An 18,628-nucleotide genomic window follows, 5' to 3' on the forward strand; every position below is an offset into this window, starting at 1 on the left:
ATTAACTGTTGAATTACAATAAATTATCAGTTCGTTTTACTTATATCATACAGTCTCCATTTATCTAATTTGCCCAACAGAAGTTCTACTTCTATTTCACTCTTCAGAATCAGAAGATAAAAAAAAAAATAACTCTTCTCCCCAAATGTGATGGGGAAGGTAAATAATTTTTGTTAAAATTTTGACCTATGATTCAATTCATGAGAGCGCCCTGTTTGGAAAGTCACTTGGGAAGGTGAGACCAGTAGATGCCTCTCTAATTCCTGAATTTATAAAGGAGAATGATGCTAAAACATTTGACTTCTGGTGAACAGATTTGATTTGATTGCACCAATGACAGGAATAAACTTCATGCAGACTTGCTGAAACAGGACACTTTATGCTGTTTAGTCACATCGCTTAAAATGGGAAAGCTATTCTTGACCCTTCTCATCCTTGACAAGTTCCAGAGATAGTTGAAGACATCAGTGCCAGCCAGGAAGACAGTTTGTTCAAGTCTGGATAGAACACCGGCTTCATCGGTGCAGAGCAAGTCCTTCCCCAGGATTTCAGTTTACCAGGAGAACCAAAACTAATAGCAAAAAAAGGACACAGTTCTCTGTGTCAGGCGGCAGCAAGCTGCCTGTCACAGTGTGACATCTGACGTCACTGCAAAAATGTAAGACATTTATTTTTACTAAAATGGAGATGGGATGTGGGGACTTTAGAAACATGAAATGCAGGGAAAAGCAGTATTTCAATTTATCCTTATAGGTGTAGATGTTTCTTACCATAGGATAATTTCTACTGTTTTCAGAGTTTCTCTCATGTCTGCTTTTTTTTTTTTAAAAGAATCAACTTAAAGTCATCAATATGGCAAAGAGGCAGATTTCAGGTGGTGTATTTTGCTCCTTTTCGATAGCATTATGTTCTGAAGTGAAAAAAATTGAAAGCAAAGAAAAGAATATTTTTTAAAGTATTGGCCAAATTGTATTTCAGCAGTAAAAAGAAAGGAAGAAAAATCACACGTATCAGTATGTGCATGAATGTGTCTGTATAAATACCCTTGTGTATGTGAACACAGTCCTGTACCTTTAAAGGCAGCTTGTTCCCTTGTTCAGAAGTCATTTCAGCTCTCTTACAGGTTGTACATTCAGCTGCTTTTTTTTGAGAAGCCAAGTCTTAAAAGTCCTCTAAATAATCCTGGCAGAAGATGAGTATGTGTCTTGTCAGAACTTACTTCTGTGTTTTGAGACGTGGCTCATCTCAGTATCGCTCCTCTCCAGCAAGACAGGGGAAGCCAAGGTGTTCTCGTCAGATGACTCTGCATTAACAGGTGAAGGGTTCCTGAGTATGGTTTGTGGTGGGAGGAGTGTGGAATTTACGCATAGCTTCCGCTTTCCCAGTGACTTTATGCTACGTTGAAGGGCTCTGATCACATATGACTTGAATGAATGTAACATTACACATATTTGAGGTTTGGAGTGACACAGCCAACTAACCATTCATACAGACAATTTCAGTGGCTAGGACGCAGCAGTGCTATTTCACATAGCTCAGCAGCCTCATAAGGTTTGCATATGATGTGAGTGATCACAGTAAGCCATCCTCAATTATTTCCATGCAATTTGTGGTTCTCAAATGTGCCAGGTCTCTCTGGGATACAGGAATCTGATCCTAAGCAAGAGCGGACACCACAGGATATCAAGATACCCTCCTTTCAGCATGTAGCTTATCCTCCCTCCCCTGAAATTCCAAAAGCCCAAGTCTTAGATTTGGCTCCTGTAACCGCTGAGTTTATAAGCATCAGAATCAGCCACTGTGTGCGTCAATTTGTCAAATTTCAAATCCATGAAATATGAAAATGAATAGTACTTATCTCAAAAAAATCCCATAATAAGCATCATAACTTTGACAAAGCTTTTAACTCTTTGGAGGAAAGGATAGCTCTATTTTCATTCTTATGTATTACTTCTCACTATTGTTATCTTAATTGTATTCAAGTAAATAAATTGATAAGCCCAGATTTTTCAGTCTTCTGATTATTTACACAGCAGGGGGTTTGATAAACACTCATTGAGTTTCCAGAATACCAGGTGTCACGTGGATAAAGTGAACTTTCTTCATGTTTGAACTGTTCTAGGTACTCAAGGTGAATGGGAACTATTTCAAACAGTTAATAAATGGATTATTCTTTTCTTTAACTTAGAGTAGCTGGGAAAGGGGTGATAGGAATGATGGAGTGAGGAAGAATCTCACATGTGTTCACTTTCTATTTATAAAAGAACTCAAAATGAAAACAGTACTACCTGTATTTTGCTTACAAGGTTCAGCAGTACTTTCAGCTGGTTCTTTTATTGAAAGGGATTCCTCTTGTAGGAGCAGTCATGGCAAGTGATGCTAAGCTTGTAGGAATATCTTTCTACATATCCTGAAATTGATGACTAAGGCTGACAGCCCAGGACAATTGGACATGAACTAGTTCATAGCCTAAAGAAGGAGACCCAAATGAGGGCAGGTGCCTCCTGCAAAGTTGGTAAGAACAAGCTCCGTGCCATAACCCTCACTCCATCCTCTTCCTTCTCAGACTTTATAAGGCTAAAAACAAAGGGAATCTGCAGACGTGAGGTACTGAGCTGAGGAGTGTTAAGGCTTTCCCTCTGACCTCTCCAGGGAAGAGGACGCTAATTGCAGCTCAAACCAGTGAAGGCAGTGCCGAGGAAATTGCTTACAAACATGGAGGGTTTCTATAAGAAGAGTATTATCTCCATCTCATATTGGATATCAGTTTAGATGGCAAACTTGTTTAATTTTTCCTGCAGTTACCTGATCTGGGCAAAATAGGTCCGGAAGGAGATACCTGAGCACAGAGAGAGGCCAGCGGTGAAGCTGACAATGCTTCCACATTTGGTTTTGGAGAAAATTGCTGAGTACCCTGACACCCAGTGCACATTGCAGAAGGCGGCTCAGTGACCACTCTGGCTGCTAACTCACCCACAAGGCTGGCTACCCAGTGAGCAGGCCGACCACATCACCAAGAGGCTGTAAACGATCACACTGGAAAATAGGAACCTAGGGCCAGGTGGGGTTAGAGAAAGTCTGCAATATGGAGCCTCACCCAGGAGCCTGCTTCAAAACATTCTTAGGTGCTAAGGGAGACCTGGCATTAACAGCCAGGCTGGAGATGTGAGTATTGAATTCAACTAGCGTACACTCTTAGTAGCTCAACAATGTAGAGAAACTATGAGATTGACCCAAGAAATCAATTAGAATTTTTTTTAATGAAGAATGGAAGATCCCTTGTAACTCACTGAAGATAGTGGTACAGAAAAATTAAAAAAAAAAAAAAAAAACGTGTTCCAAGCATCCTGCCCCACCCCGCAGACATGCCATGTTTAAGGCACATAATAAACGGTTATATGAGGGGCTGGCCATGGCCATGACCCTGAAAAGCACATGAGTGATGAGGGCATTAACTCTTCTCTGTTTATTTTGATGTCCCAATGTCCTGTTCCCTGCTCTAAATCTCAGTGTCTCATTAATGTACATGAGTGTTTTTAGATATTTAAAATGATAAAATGACTGACTTACATGGCACAAACTAACATACCGATTTTATAACCCATTTTACTTAAATATTATTTTTACTTCTAGGCAACTCAAAAATTGAGAACAGATTTTTGCCAAGGCAGTGACTGAGCCATAGTGATGTCACTTGCTCATCTGATTCCTATTACAACGTTCAGAGATTTCACAGCTGAGCCCTTCCCACCATCTTCCTCAGTTGTTATATGAGTCCAAAATTTCTGTCTCCCTCTCTGTGGCAAGGCGGTTTGAAAAGAATCAGGACTCCAGAGGCAAGGTGGAGAGGTGGAAGGAAGGAGAAGATGAGCATACCAATTGCTATTAAATAAATTAGAAACTGTTGAGAAGGGAGATTTTTACCACAATGTGATTGCATTTACTGCTGGAATGTCTTTAAAGGGTATATTTAAGAGCACACTTTTGCTTCACATTTATGTCAAGAATCTGGTCTGTCCTCTCTCAACTATCAAATGAGGAGGATGGCAAGGGACATTCTGAAAACAGGAGGTGATGAGTGCTTTAAAGACGTCTGATTGTCTACCCCACAGAGCAAGCAAGAGGACCCGACAATGACCACACAGAGACTGCATCCAGAGTCTTTTTGATGATGGCCCATTTCCACACAGCTTGCTGCCCCCACGTAGAAAACACACCAGCCCTCATCCGTGAATCATCTGATTAAACACGATCAGCCAAATGGCTTGTTTTCTCCAAATAAGAGACACTGAGTTCTCTCAGATTGAAACGTGGCTTCTTTTTCTTGTTCCTGCTTCAAAAAGAAAGAAAACAAAAAACTAACATGTTATTTGTGTACTTTAAATATATATTTTGTTTATGGCATGCACATGTGCGATACATTATTTAAAACACTTGTCCTAGGAACCCAGCCCTCTGAATATAATTTTTGACAGTAGTATTGGGTGAGAAAATGGTCATTTCCCATTTCAAATGTTACGGAACTTCTTGTGAGGAACGTGCCTATTTGTGTAAATAAAACAAGATGCTGTTCTCAGAAATGAACTCCTCTTTGTGGCTGAGGAAATTAGCCACAGATTTGGGAGTTCCAAAGAGAAGGGTGGGCTAATCATAACCCATCTGATGTGTGAGCAAATTATGTGATCTGTGTAGACAGATTCAACTGGAAAGATACTGTGAAAATCAAGAATTTTGGCTAATTTGATAACACAAATAAGTATGTGTTTTCCTATTCGAGAGTCTCAACATAAACACAGGGTTTTAGTCAAGCACAACTAAACCCGTCACAAGGCTCAGCTAAGTTGTAAAGTTGCTGTAGTGATCTCTTATAATATGGAAATGATGCTCTGTTCCCCTCTGCCATGCCTCCTTCCCCTGGTTTGTAAAGCAACTGCCACTAACTGCCCCTCTACACTTAATGACAGGGCAGGGAGCAAGTGGCACACAGTGTTGGCTAGATTGTCTTCTGCAAGTCTTCACTGCAGTTCCCAACCCACATTGCTAGAAAAATGGAGAACAGACACAGTTCTGCAGATAGTTTAACCAACCAAGGCTTCTTTCTTCTGAAATCTGCAGTGATAAATATGCCACAGGGGTGGGAGACGTGTAGATACTGAGCTTTGTAAAATGCACACATTTTAAGTTCAAAGTAAAATACCATTTAGCTTTCTAATTATTATTATTCTTATTCTTATTATCTCAAACGTGCCTGGATATTAGCATTTCCATGGCTAAAGGCAGTGCAGATTTTCTCACATTCGTTTGTCTGGCCAACTAGGTCTGAATCTTAGGTTGTTACATTTTTAGGGATACACACATTTTATATATAACCCAATACATTATTTTTCATCTGAATTAAAAAAAAATATTGCTAGAAAATATTTTGTTTTCCCTTTATTTTACCATAACAAAAGAATGTTCTTTACCACACTGCTTCTTCAGAGCTGGACAATGTAGACAATTTACTTAGAAAGTGAGAGGCACATTATATAATTGTTAGTAGTGTGTGTTTTAGGACCGGATTTCTGTTACTTGCCCATTGGCCATGGCTAAGATTTTTTAGCTTTGTTGTAAGGATAGGATAATAATTGTACCTATTCTGAGGATGAAAGAAAGTAGGAGAAGTAACTAGGACTAAAAGTCTATAGAGAGCATAAAATAATACTTGCCAAGAATTTAGAACAACGCTTGGCACATAGTAAGAGCCATGAAAGCACTTGTCAAACCATTGAACAATGTGTTTAGTAAATATTCATTCAATAGCTAAATTGTTTACTTTTAAACATAACTACCCTTTTAAAAAGAGGAAATGAATTACAGAATTGTCAGTCAATATGTTTTGATAAAGTGTCACTTTCTCTGATGCGATACACCTCACTGAGCCACCATAAGAGCACCGGCCCTTCTGCATTGTGTTTGACCAGAGGACTTCCTCTAAAGAGCCTAGGATGATCACTACCACACACGGCTTCCTTAGCATCTTTATTTCTCCCATGCATTTCTACTCAGCTTCTTGGCCTTCATGCCTTCAGTGATCTGATGAAAACTAAGATACCAAGGTGCAATATGGCTATTTTCATAAAGGCATTATTTTTAATTCTCTGAGACCAAAACATTATCCAAATGCATTTCTTGGTTGGGAACACCATTTACAGAGTAAACGGCTTCTGTTACTGCTGTAGTTTTTGTTATGGGCATTATTCACTCTTGAGTGTATTTCCATTGTAAAAATTTATGGTTCCTGACGTTGCCACCAAGCAGAATTTTCTCCTGTCCACTTATTGAGCATTTTTAACTACCTGATAATTTTCTTTTTTCTTTTTTTCCCCCTAGCTTCCTCTAAAGGTATTATGGACTAAAAATACACTAAGATCACTGTCATCAATATAAAGGATTTTAAATGAAAATAGAGCTATTCTATGTCATCTAAAAAAGGAGAGGTGAAGAGGAAGCCTCTTTTGGAAATTTAAAGGAAGCCAGCGTAGGAAAGTACGTGGAGTGAGTCGCACTGGCTTTTGGAGCATGGCATCTGGGGCTTGCATTCCAGCATTACGAACAATGAGAACTTGGACTCTGTGCTTTTATTTCCCCACCTGTAAAGTGACGATGAACACATCCACCACATAGGAATATTGAGGGGATTAAGAACTGCTTAGTGTAGGGACTGGCACGTAGTCAAGGAGAGTTCTTGGTTTAGATAGCTGTTAAGCTAATCAAGACAACCAATCACAGGTTATAAGGCCCTTGAGGACAAGTACCATGTACTCCATCAAGCATACTGAGCACGCAGTAAAATAATCATTGATTGGCAGGTGAGGCAAACATCTGCTTCCAAAAAGATTATGGGATAAATCAACTGGATGCATAGACAGTTCATGAAACACAGAGCTTGCTCGAGCAGTATCATCATTGAGGAACTGGAGGTTCTGGGCTTCAGTCTTATCCAGAGGATGGAGTCATTTGTCTTCATCATGATCAATGTTTCATAATTCATTCTATCTCCTCTAGAAAGGAAGCCAAAAAAAAAAAAAAAAAAGATGGCTGTCAATTTAAGCAATACACAAATTGTGACAGTTGAGCAGTATCTTGAAAACTCTTCCTTGAATATATCAGTACGCCCAGTGTTAACTAATAAAGTTTGCTTTAATATTTGAAGAATTTCCTAAGCACCAGGAGGTACCATATATATATATATATTTTTCTTCTCTTAAAAAATTAGATTTTGCATGGTGGAAGACAGGACTTGGTTCTAGAAATCCTTGACACATGGCTTATTGAGATTTACAGGGTGCTCAAACTGGTTGAGCAGAGTCTTGTTTTAATAGATGCTTCCTATAGAGGAAAATCTGGAGGTTTCTGTTTGTTTTTTATTCCAAAGCTTTTTAATCACTGTAGCAAAGATACAAGGTATTAATTCTTATGAAACAATCAGCCTTGATTAGGTTGTTTAAATCAAAAAGTGATCATTATTTTTTTAATTCTTATTGTTTATTGAAGTGTAATCAATTGACAATGTTAGTTTCAGGTGTGCAGCAAAGTGATTCAGCCATACATATACATACATTTATGTATATATATATATATATTTTTTCAGATTCTTTTCCATTATAGCTCACCACAAGAAACTGAACACAGTTCCCTGTGCCACACTGTAGATCTCCAGCATCCATTCACCCTAGAAACAGTAAGGTGCACCTGTCAATCCCAATCTATCTCTTCCCTGCCCCTTTCCTCCCTGGCAACCACAGTTTGTCTTCTATGTCTGTGAATCCATTGCTGGTTTGTAAATAAAATTCATATCTGTCTCTCTCTCTCTCTCTTTTTTTTTCTATATAGGACTTACTTCACTTTATGTGAGAATCTCTAGGTCCATCCAGGTTTCCCATTTTTTTAATGCCATTTGCAGCAACATGGAAAATCTGTTTTGTATAAATGGAATACATTTGCTATTTTCTGTCTTTTCCATTGGGGAACTGGACATAACTGGAACATTGTGTGTCCATTTCTAACTGGGGATTACATTTTCCTTCTCTAAGAAGCTGTGGTACCAGAAAGCAAGTCATGGCAAGAAGGCCTTGCTTACAGTGGAGGGGCTTGATTTGAAATCTGAAAGGGTTGGACCTAAGGATACGAAGTGGCCAAATGTGAAGTAAGTTGTCTTGTCTATATTTGTTTACATTATTAAAATTACCTGAAATAGCATATATAAATCTTAGACTGTGACTAAACAGGTATCAAACATTGTCACAGTTTTTCACTTTCTGGATATTTCTTGGGAAATTATAATTCTGGGAATCAAGCTGGAAAACATGGGTTTCTGTGGTACTCAATTTTATTACACATTTTGAGAATCTCACTCTTAGAATTAAACCCTTACTACTATTTATTTAGTTTTTTGAAAAGCAAATTAAACAACATTTTATAGTGCCTTTTATTGAAGTATTTATTCATTTTTCTCAAGGCCTTGCTTTCTCCAGCATATGAGAATGCAAGATGCCCATCATTAGAATTCAGTTTGACTGTTATTTAAACAATGTTTGGCCATAAAATGTGAGTTTAGAAAAAGATAACTGGTATAGAATGTAAACATTTAAACTGAAAGTTAAACTTAAGTGCCACCGATCAGCATCTCTGAGAACTGGGTTTGAACAGTTTATTGATTAAAAATATGGTAGAAAGTTTGAAGCAACAAATTTCTTGATAAATCTTACAAATTAAAAAAAAGATAATTCAAAGATAAGAAAATGAGCAACTTGATCAAAAAATGGACAAAAGTCTTGAACAGAAATATCACCAAAGAAGATATATGGATTGTCAAATAAGCATATGCAAGTATGAACAACATTGTATGTCATCAAGGAGTTAGGAATTTAAAGAAACAATGAGATACCATTCCACAATCAGAATGGCTGAACTATGTCTCTAGATTAATGACTCTTATCCTCCTGTTTCACCAGGTAGTTGTGCAATGCTTTACTTTGGCCACATTCATCATATTCTGATTTTATTTTTTTTTTAGCTTTTCTTCCTTCCTTCCTTCCTTCCTTCCTTCCTTCCTTCCTTCCTTCCTTTCTCTCTTTCTTTCTTTCTTTTTCTTTCTCTCTTTCTTTCTTTTTCTTTCTCTCTTTCTTTCTTTCTCTTTCTTTCTTTCTTTCTTTCTTTCTTTCTTTCTTCTTTCTTTTCTTTCTTTCTTTCTTTCTTTCTTTCTTTCTTTCTTTCTTTCTTTCTTTCTTTCTTTCTTTCTTTCTTTCTTTCTTTCTTTCTTTCTTTCTTTCTTTCTTTCTTTCTTTCTTTCTTTCTTTCTTTCTTTCCTTCTTTCATTGAAGTGCATTCAGTTGCAGTGTGCCAATTTCTGGTGTGCAGTGCAGTGCCCCAGTAGTGCATATAAACAGATTTCTTCTCTACAGCACAGGGAACTATATTCATTATCTTGTAGTAACCTTTAATGAAGAAGAATAAGAAAGTGAATATATGTGTATATATGTATTCTGATTTTGACTTGCTAGTTAAACAAGCGATCTTGTCCTAATTCTAACTAGTTCGCCTAGAGTCACTGCAGATAATATGCTGGTGATACATTATAAAAATAAAAATAAACTGAAAAAAGAAAAGAATGGCTGAAATCTAGAACACTGCCAACGCCAAGTGCCAATGGGGATCTAGAGCACCAGGAATTTTCATTCATCATTAGCATTGCCAGCATTGAATTAGTGGCAGTGCAAAATGGTATGGCCACTTTGGCAGACACTTTGGTGATTTCTTAACAAAACTGAACATAATCTTACCATATGATCCAGCAATCGTACTCCTTGGTATTTACCCAAATAAGCTGAAAACGTATGTTCACACAGAAATCTGCTATAAATAAATGTTTATGTCAGTTTTATTCATAACTGCCCAAACTTGGAAGCAGCCAAGCTGTCCTTCAGTAAGTGAATGGATAAATGAATGAATTTTCTCTGTGAACCTAGAACTGTTCTAAAAATAGTCTATTTAAAAAAATCATTAAAGCTGGATCTAAAATAACTTATAGAAGAAAGAACAAAAATTTTGAACATTCCACTAGATATTTGAGGATCTCAAAGCTCTTGCAAATGGATATAAAACATTATATATCAATGTAATCAATGCAATTTAAATATTCATTCACATCCTGATTTATTCACAAAATATTTATCGATGCCTGCTTATGGTGAATCAAGAGATTGTGTTCTACCTTAAGGTACTGGAGGAGAAACAGACCAACATGCAATCGGATTTATTTTAAATGCACATATCTTTATAAAAACATAAGGGAGAAATTCACACATGAGAATCTATCAGAATCAAGAGGTTAGGGAAGTTTACCTGGTGGCTGTGATACAAGTTAGCTGTGACTGGTCATGAGCAGCAGCCACTGAAGAAAAACATCAGTGATAATCTTACTTCTGATGGAGGGGCTCTCAGCTGGCAGAGGCCCTTGATTGGGCTCTGTATTTTTAGTGCAGTTTTAGTGTGTAACATGTGTGTGTTTTAATTTCCAGAATAATCCTTCACAGAAGCAGTGACAAAGGAAGAAATAAGAAATGAGGAGAGGATCTTTTGTACATTCTCCACTGCACAACCAGGCAAGAATTAGAGATTGCATGAGTTTGATCTGTCTTAGGAGGTTTGCTGGGACTCACACGTTTATAAAGGCATATGCAGGTAGCCATTCATAGACCCAGAGCTTGTAAAGCATTTAGAAAAGCTGCATACGGTTACCTAAACAGAGATCCTGATTCTTGGACCAAAGTCTGTTCTGAACTTCATCTAAACACTCAACGAATGATCACCCAAAGTGGGGGAAAGTCCAGATGGTTGCTTAGTGCTTCCTTTGAACTCTGGAATGGGCACCTTAGACGTATCTAAGTAATCATTTCAAATAAGTAACTTGAGTTACTTCTGTTAATATGAATGATGTACGTGGGATGGGAGTGGGGAACATACTGTGTTGCACTTGCTCAGATGTCAAGCTTGACCTAAACACTCTCTTTTACCTCTTTAATGTCTAGCCCCAAGATGTCTCTTAACTCATTCACATTTACCATTGACGTGTCCACTTCTCTCAGATCTCTTTTCTCTGAGACACACTTCGTTTGCTGATGCCAGAGTAACTAAGATTTCTCATAGCAAACCTGATCCTTTATGAGGAATATACAAAAGGAGAACCTTCTGGTTTATTTGATTTGAGATTTAGTTCTTTTGAAATATGGAAACATTCTCTTCTTCACTCCATTATTTCCATCTTTTATGTGTGTAGCAATAAGTGTCTGGATTATAATAGAAAAAGGCAGATAGAGATGCTATTATAAAAAAGTTTTGCATAATTAGTTTAAGTTTTGAAAATGTCCATACTTAGTAGAAGTGCATCGCGCTGCTGGCATATTTTTCCCCCTCCCCTCCGGGGCTGAAGTTCTGTTTTGCGTCTCATCTCAGATACATAATTAGTTTTAGCAGGTATATTATAGTGGTCTCACAGCCTACATCCCCAAAATCTTCTTTAAACATCATTTTAGCAAAGTAAACCCAGGAAATTCTGTTCACCTTACTTAAATGCTTGTAACTTAAGTATTTTTACAATTCTTTCAGGCTCAGCACAGATGGGATTTTTCAAATGAAAACCAGATGAACGTAAACAGCAATCTCGCCATCAAAACCTCAAGGTAGAAAGACGCAGGCCCTCGGCTGCGCCGTAATTGGATCCACGTTTGCAGCGAAAGTATGTTTCCACTAACAGCGCAGTTACCTTTCATTAGAGACTCAAATCAGCATTTTATTTTTCCTTTTATAATTTGACATGGTAAGAGGAGAAGTGGGCTTTCAAATCTCTAATCCACGTCAACCTGAGATGAAAGTTTTTAGCACTCTGCCTCTGAGGGGGTGTTTGGATTTGTAGTTCATTTTACAAATCCTGTTTAACATACAATTAAATAATAACGTAAATATGTGACATCACCTCCCCTGGCTACAAACTTTCACTGATCCTGGTGACTTCCTCCCCTTGGGGTTTTAAATTTGACTTCACTTCCCCTCCTTTACTGAAACATATAGTCCTGTCGCCTTCAGTTGTCATTTGCTAAATAGTAATTTAAAGTGCATCCTCTAAAACTGCAATAATTCTCACTGGAGAAAAAGAGTCCTTGATTAGAAAGGAGGCATCTTAACACTGTCGCTAGTTTACTTTGGATTTATTTTTATGTTTTAACTGTATAGACACCTAGATCATCTCCAAAGCAGCCTCCAAAATTGGTAGATTTTAAAATCATTTGAGAAGCTTTAAAGCTTTGGATTCCTTCCCCAGACGATCCTATTTAGCTTGTCCAGGATTGCGACCTAAGCTTTTGCAGTTTTAAAAAATTTCTTTGTTATTCTAATGTGCAGCCTAGGTTGAGAATCACTGTCCTAGAACCTGAATTCTCCCTTCTTGGAGGGAGTTGTTCTTGTGTTGCAAATTTGTGGGTCCTTCTTCCATCTCCAGGTAAGCGCAGGGATTACTCAAGACTGGACTCAGTGTGAATTCTCTAATGGACACACGCCCAGATCGCCAGAGAAGTCCTCGTCAGTAATACGTGATCTTAGCCTCATATGCTAGTTCTAAGAAAGGAGGACACACCTGCTCTAAAACAGCAGTGCATTTATCTGATCTTTCTTCAGTATTTGGCAGTGACTTTCTCAAAATCGGAGGCCAGTTTGCCTTGATTATGTTAGTGCTATATATGGTGGTACAGCTTGACCCAGCGTCCGACATGGCACATATTTTAAAGCAGTAACATGGTGGGATGACCCAGTGGATACTTACACGGTGGACACTCACTCTGGGGCACTTACATTTCTCCTCTTTCAGGTGTCCCTCCTTCTCTCTGTTCATAGAGAAATAACTCAAAGACACAGGTCTGGATCAGCCAACCAGGCACAATTACAATGGCTGGTGCAGATTTTGTTTCACTTTATTTCCAAAAATTTAAGCAGAAAGAAAACATGGTTCTCAAATCTAGAAATGTTTTATACCTCCTTGGGTTTTCCTGAATGATTATTATTCCACTCAGTGGTCTTTTACTCTTACAATAGAAAAAGAAATTATTATTCATGATAGAGAGTCATGTTTTATCGTTAATACGATGGCTAAATTTTTTTTTACTAAAATAATAGGAAAGTCTTTGAACTAATATAGATGCTATGAATTTTTAAGAATACCACACAGAGAAATCAGTTGTAGTGAATCTTTTATATTTTTCCAGGATCCCAATAAAATAACATGTAACTAAATATTGTATATTGTAATTTCAGCAAGCCATCCTTCAAAATGTATTCCCTCTCTTTTTTCCCCAGGTTACTTCTTTATATCAAAATTAAAAAAAAAACCCACAAAAATTTAGTTTGGAGACTTTTAATATCTATTATTTTTTAAAAAGTCCTTGAAAAGGGCAAAGAAATGTTTTGCTGTGTAAATTCAAATGTAGGAAATTTGGGACTGTGAGTACCAGTAGTTCTTTAATAACTCTTGTACAAAGATGAGGCTAAGAAGTTCACACAGGTTCTAGGGAAACAGTAAATATGATTAAAAGGCAAATTAATAGTTAGAGATAAAATATGGGAATATACTGTGTTCAATGTACCATGACTAAAGGGCTGATGATAGAAGAGATTTGAAACCAGTGGAGAAATATGTACATAACCTAGAGGAGAAAATACAACTTTACCTTGGAAGGGTCCATGGTGTAGACTGATGGCAAAAGGCACAACAGTCTCATATTTAAAAATAGAAAATATGTCAAAAAAATCTCTGATAGAATGAAAAAAAAAGGAAACAAAAGGACATTTGGAAAAGTTCTTGTTATAGCCCCCTCTTAGTTTTCAGAAGGAAACATTCATAGAACATGTGTTTCTGCCAAGAAGAATGTGTTTAGGGGTAAAGGACCTAGGATTTAAGGCCACAGATCCCTAATTTGAATTCCTGATCTATCACTTAGTGTACAACATAAAGCATAATGGTTCCTGTTTTATAAAACTGCATTCATCATTGTTTTCATAGATGTCATGGTAACGAAATGATATCACCCTATGTAAAGTGCTTTGCAAATTATAGAGGTGCTTTCAAATATAGGTAAAACCTTGCAATGCAAAGTAAAATTCTGGATTTTGACACGATTCCCAAGTTGATTGGTATTTCATATGCATATTCAATTTGCATGTGTCTAAGGGTTGCACTGATCTACAGAGGGTGAGGATTGTGCAGTGAGAGATACCCTTAATCTTGGGGACAGTCAACTTTAATTTAGATTGACAGTACTTGAGCAAAATGCCTAAAACCCTTGACTCTTCTTTCTCCTCATCTTTAAATCTGTGAGAAGACACTATTTTGGTGGTTCTCTGAAGTGTTTTTGTAATATTTGTGTGTGATTTGTAGGTGTAACAATCAATTGTGAGAGATATTTCAAATTAATTTTTACCGATAGGTGTTAACTTTTGTTGGTGGTTCCCATTTCACTATGTTTATTTAGAACATTTCTATATTAGTCTCATTTTGCTTGCTACTTGTCATGCTTCCTTGCAAGTCAAAAAGGTAGGAATTGCCTGTACCCAGCAACTTATCTGCACATGTTTCATCAAGCATGAGTTGCGTTAAGTGCCATTAATCACAAGTATGCTAGCAGAAAAAAAAAAAAAAAGACAGCTGAGAACTTTTGGAGTTGACTATGTTTGAATCCTCCTTCAGCTCTGAAAAAAAAAATCTGGTGACTAGAAGCATCACTTACAAAACTGTGACAGAAAATTAAACATTCTAATTCCAGCTGTTCTCTTCTTGAACATCATTTTTTAAAAATCCTCACACTTTTTTTCATCTTAGGTTCCTTTCAGTATGCAACAAATACTTGATTTGTAAATAATCAGCGGGGCTTTGTCCTTCATCATGAAAGCTGCTAACCATGCACACTTAGTAATTTGAAGGAAAGAAAAGACTCTATCAGTTAAACTCATGTATCCATTGGATAGCCAAATACACACCTGGTAGCCACACTCAGAATGTGTTAGTTGCTGGAAATTTACTAAGACTGTGATAGGGGAAATAAGAACATTATGAAGGGTGTTCTTAAGAATTCTGGGTAATCTTTGGCTTAAAGGTGCTATTGGATTCTATACCAGACAGGTAGACAGGAGAGGCAGACTATATCTCATTGAGAAACGTTCACTAGACCACGACACCCAGTCGTTAAGGGGGACAAGTTGAGATGAACTTGCTCCTGCTTCACCCAATGTCAGTCTCCTTCCAAACTCAGACCGGTTTCTCATTTGTAATCCAGCCCCTGGTTTCCATCAGGCTGCCTGGTACTGACCCAGGGGATCTGAACACAGATCTTGATTTGTATGCATTTTACTAATCTTTATGTTTTCCACCTTGTTCTAGACATCCCTCACCCACACCTGCTAACTTTCATTCAGGCTAGCTAGAGACTTCTAATCACTCCAAATATGGGAATTCAGAAAATTATTTTTAAAAATATCTTATTGAGGAATAATTTTTGCCCCATAAGGTTGACCTGTTTAAAGTGCAGAATTCAATGATTGTTAGTATATTTACAGAGTTGTGCAACCATCATCAAAATCTAATTTTAGAACATTTTCATCACCCCCAGAGCAGCCTTGTACCGATCAGCAATCTCTTCCCATACCACCATCTCCCAGCCCTAGGCAATCACTAATGTACTTTCTGTCTCTATAGATTTGCTTATAATTTTTGATAAATGATTTAACCAGTCTAGAAAGGACTCAATTTTTTCTCTCCAAATTGCTCACCACATGATCTCTAACTTCTCAGTATGAAGTTATTTACTTTGTTTTAGGGTTCGAAATGTTAGCAATTAGAAATTTATTTCATTGTATATGTGTATTTTCAAAGTCCAAGTAGCCATTCTCAAATTATACAGACCCAATGCATTTTATTCTCTGATGAGTTTCCTTTTTTAGCAAGAAGAATGACATCTTAGCAAAACCAAGAGCACATGAAGTATCAATGGCTTTACTGCTTTCCAAACTTCACATTTTTTTTTTCTTATTTTAGTTCTATGCACCTCTGAGACTCACAGGGAATGATGAGCCAAACTTGGGTCGTAGATTGGCCAGCCTTGTCTCTTAGGTCCCATGGCTAGTCACCAAGGAGATGTGCCTTTTCAGTCATAAACACTTCCAGCCTTGCCAGATTATAATTAGGTATGTAAGCATTTTGCTTGCCATGGATATGATGGAGGTGACCTAGAACTAAATAATCTCATTACTTTAAATGAGCACAACAAATGCTCCTAGAAGAACAGTTTAGAATGATTACTCTGATTTTAACAATGAATCCAATTTAATTGTGTGCCCACTGTACACAGCTGGGGGAATTTGAGTTTAGAAGTCACAGAAACAGATTTAAGAAAATAAAGGACATGGGGCTGATTTATTCAAAGGCTAGAATTTGGCTCATAAAATTTATCGAGAAGGTAAAGAAGTCTGTCTCAGAGTGGCGAATAAATGCAGATGTAATTTGCGTAGCACCTGCTAATGAGTCAAATTCCAGGCAGAGTACATGATTAGCCTAATTCGGGTCACATTCCCACTTCTAAGGCAGAATCGGTTGAAACACTTCACCTGGCTGCATTGTTAAGACTGTATTCAAACAGGTGGTGACATTACTGAAAGCAAAAATCGGATACTGTGTCTGGAATTAGAGGAAATGAATGTCAGAATGTTAATAATGAACGCACTATTTATTTTTCAATTTTTACATGCTACTTACTGTGATCGGGGCACTGTTCCAATCACTTTACAATTAGTTACTCATCAAATCCTCATAATAATTCTATGTGGTAGACACTACTATTATCAACTCTACTTTATAGGTCCATGGTGGTGAAGTAACTTCCCTTAACTCACACAGCTAATAAGAGAGTGAGGTAAGGTCTGAGTACCGTCCATCTCCCAAGTCCCTGCTGTCAATCTGTGTCCTGCTACCTCTCCCAGAACGTGATGATTTTATGATATTTCATTGCTTTTCACAGGAAACCTGTGAGAGGAATAACTATTTCAGAAATAGGAAAACTTAGATTCAGGGAGCTTAAAATTTGACGAAGACCATAGGATTTCAGCACTCAAATGTTTTCCATTATATTATAAAGCTTTTCTCTACCTTTCATACAGTAGCGGGAATTTACATTATATTAATGAATTCAAATGCCACCTAGACACTTAAAACTGACTTCAGATCTCCTTGCTATATTTTCCCTAAAAAGAACATTTAAAGGCAGTTTTTTTCCTTTTACAATTGTGTGCATTTCTTTCAGTAAGAAGGCAAATGTCAGATCTCTGAGGAACACTGTGTGAGTAAGACAGACTCTGAAAAAGCTGAATCAAGATACCATTTGTGTCTTGTCTCTCATTTCCCCTTTTCCAGATCTGCCTGCATTTATACAAAGCAGCATTTCTCTCATTCTGAGCCTGAGAGGGTTTAATTCTCTAGCAGATCAGTGAAATCACTGGTGGATCTAAGATCTTTCTAGTGGCCGATCTGTGCAAGATCTAAAAGAAAGGAAATTTCTTATTTTCTTGTATGAATGCAAATAGGCTAATTCTGCATTTTGTTTATATCATGTAAGTTTAAAGTCCCAATGTAGACATTACATCCTTATTTGAATATTTTTGACTTAGAGGCACTTTTATAGGACTTTTTTTCTTTGAAAAAAGTTATATCTTGAAATAACATGAAGGTGAAGAATTTGGGGAGAGGATTTTGTAATCTACTGCTTTTGGTCAGATTAATCCATGGTGCAGAAGCCTGACTGATGGTGACTGTGTTCTCAGAATCCTTTTCTAGCAGATGCAGTCTTTTTTCCGGCAAGACTATAAAATAGGTGCATTAACTGCCCATTCTTCAGGAGCTGACATGACATGTGACAAGTGGCCTGCCATGCCAGGGACAGACAGCCAAGGTTATGGACAATTGCACGCATACTGGCTACATGACTCCACTTTGTGCTTCATCTCAAGGTCATACTGCATGGTGATTAAGTGTGGCCTCAGAACACAGATTGCCTGGGTCCAAACTCTGGCTCTGCCACTGTCCAGCCAGGTGACCTTAGGCAGGTCAACTGTCCCACTGTGTGTTGTTACTCCCGTAGGTTTTTGTGAGGATTAGATGTGACCATTCATGCTTTAGTGACTGGAAAGCAATCGCTGAATCAGGAATCACAATCATCTCGGTAGAAAAGGTGAAAGAACCAACAATAATGGTGTCCAGCAATTCTTGGAAAAATAAAGTAGCTTAATGCTCATATGCTGAGCTGAGTTTCTTCACAAATAAAGTATTAGTTGTAAAATTCCCAAAAGCCATCTTTAGAACAATTAATGGATTTCTCTTTACTTTGTCATAGAGAACTGTTACCTACGGGTTTGGAGGAAGCAGCAGGTTAATAGGATGAAAATAAAAAGCAAGATAAGGCCAGATAAATAGAAAGACTGCCAGTATTAAATATAGTCCTATTTTTTCTTTTAAAATATTATCAGTTAGCCTTTCTCGAGTCTGACTGCGGGA

This window comes from Camelus bactrianus, chromosome 21 (genome assembly GCF_048773025.1).
Source record: "Camelus bactrianus isolate YW-2024 breed Bactrian camel chromosome 21, ASM4877302v1, whole genome shotgun sequence".
Lineage (NCBI taxonomy): Eukaryota > Metazoa > Chordata > Mammalia > Artiodactyla > Camelidae > Camelus > Camelus bactrianus.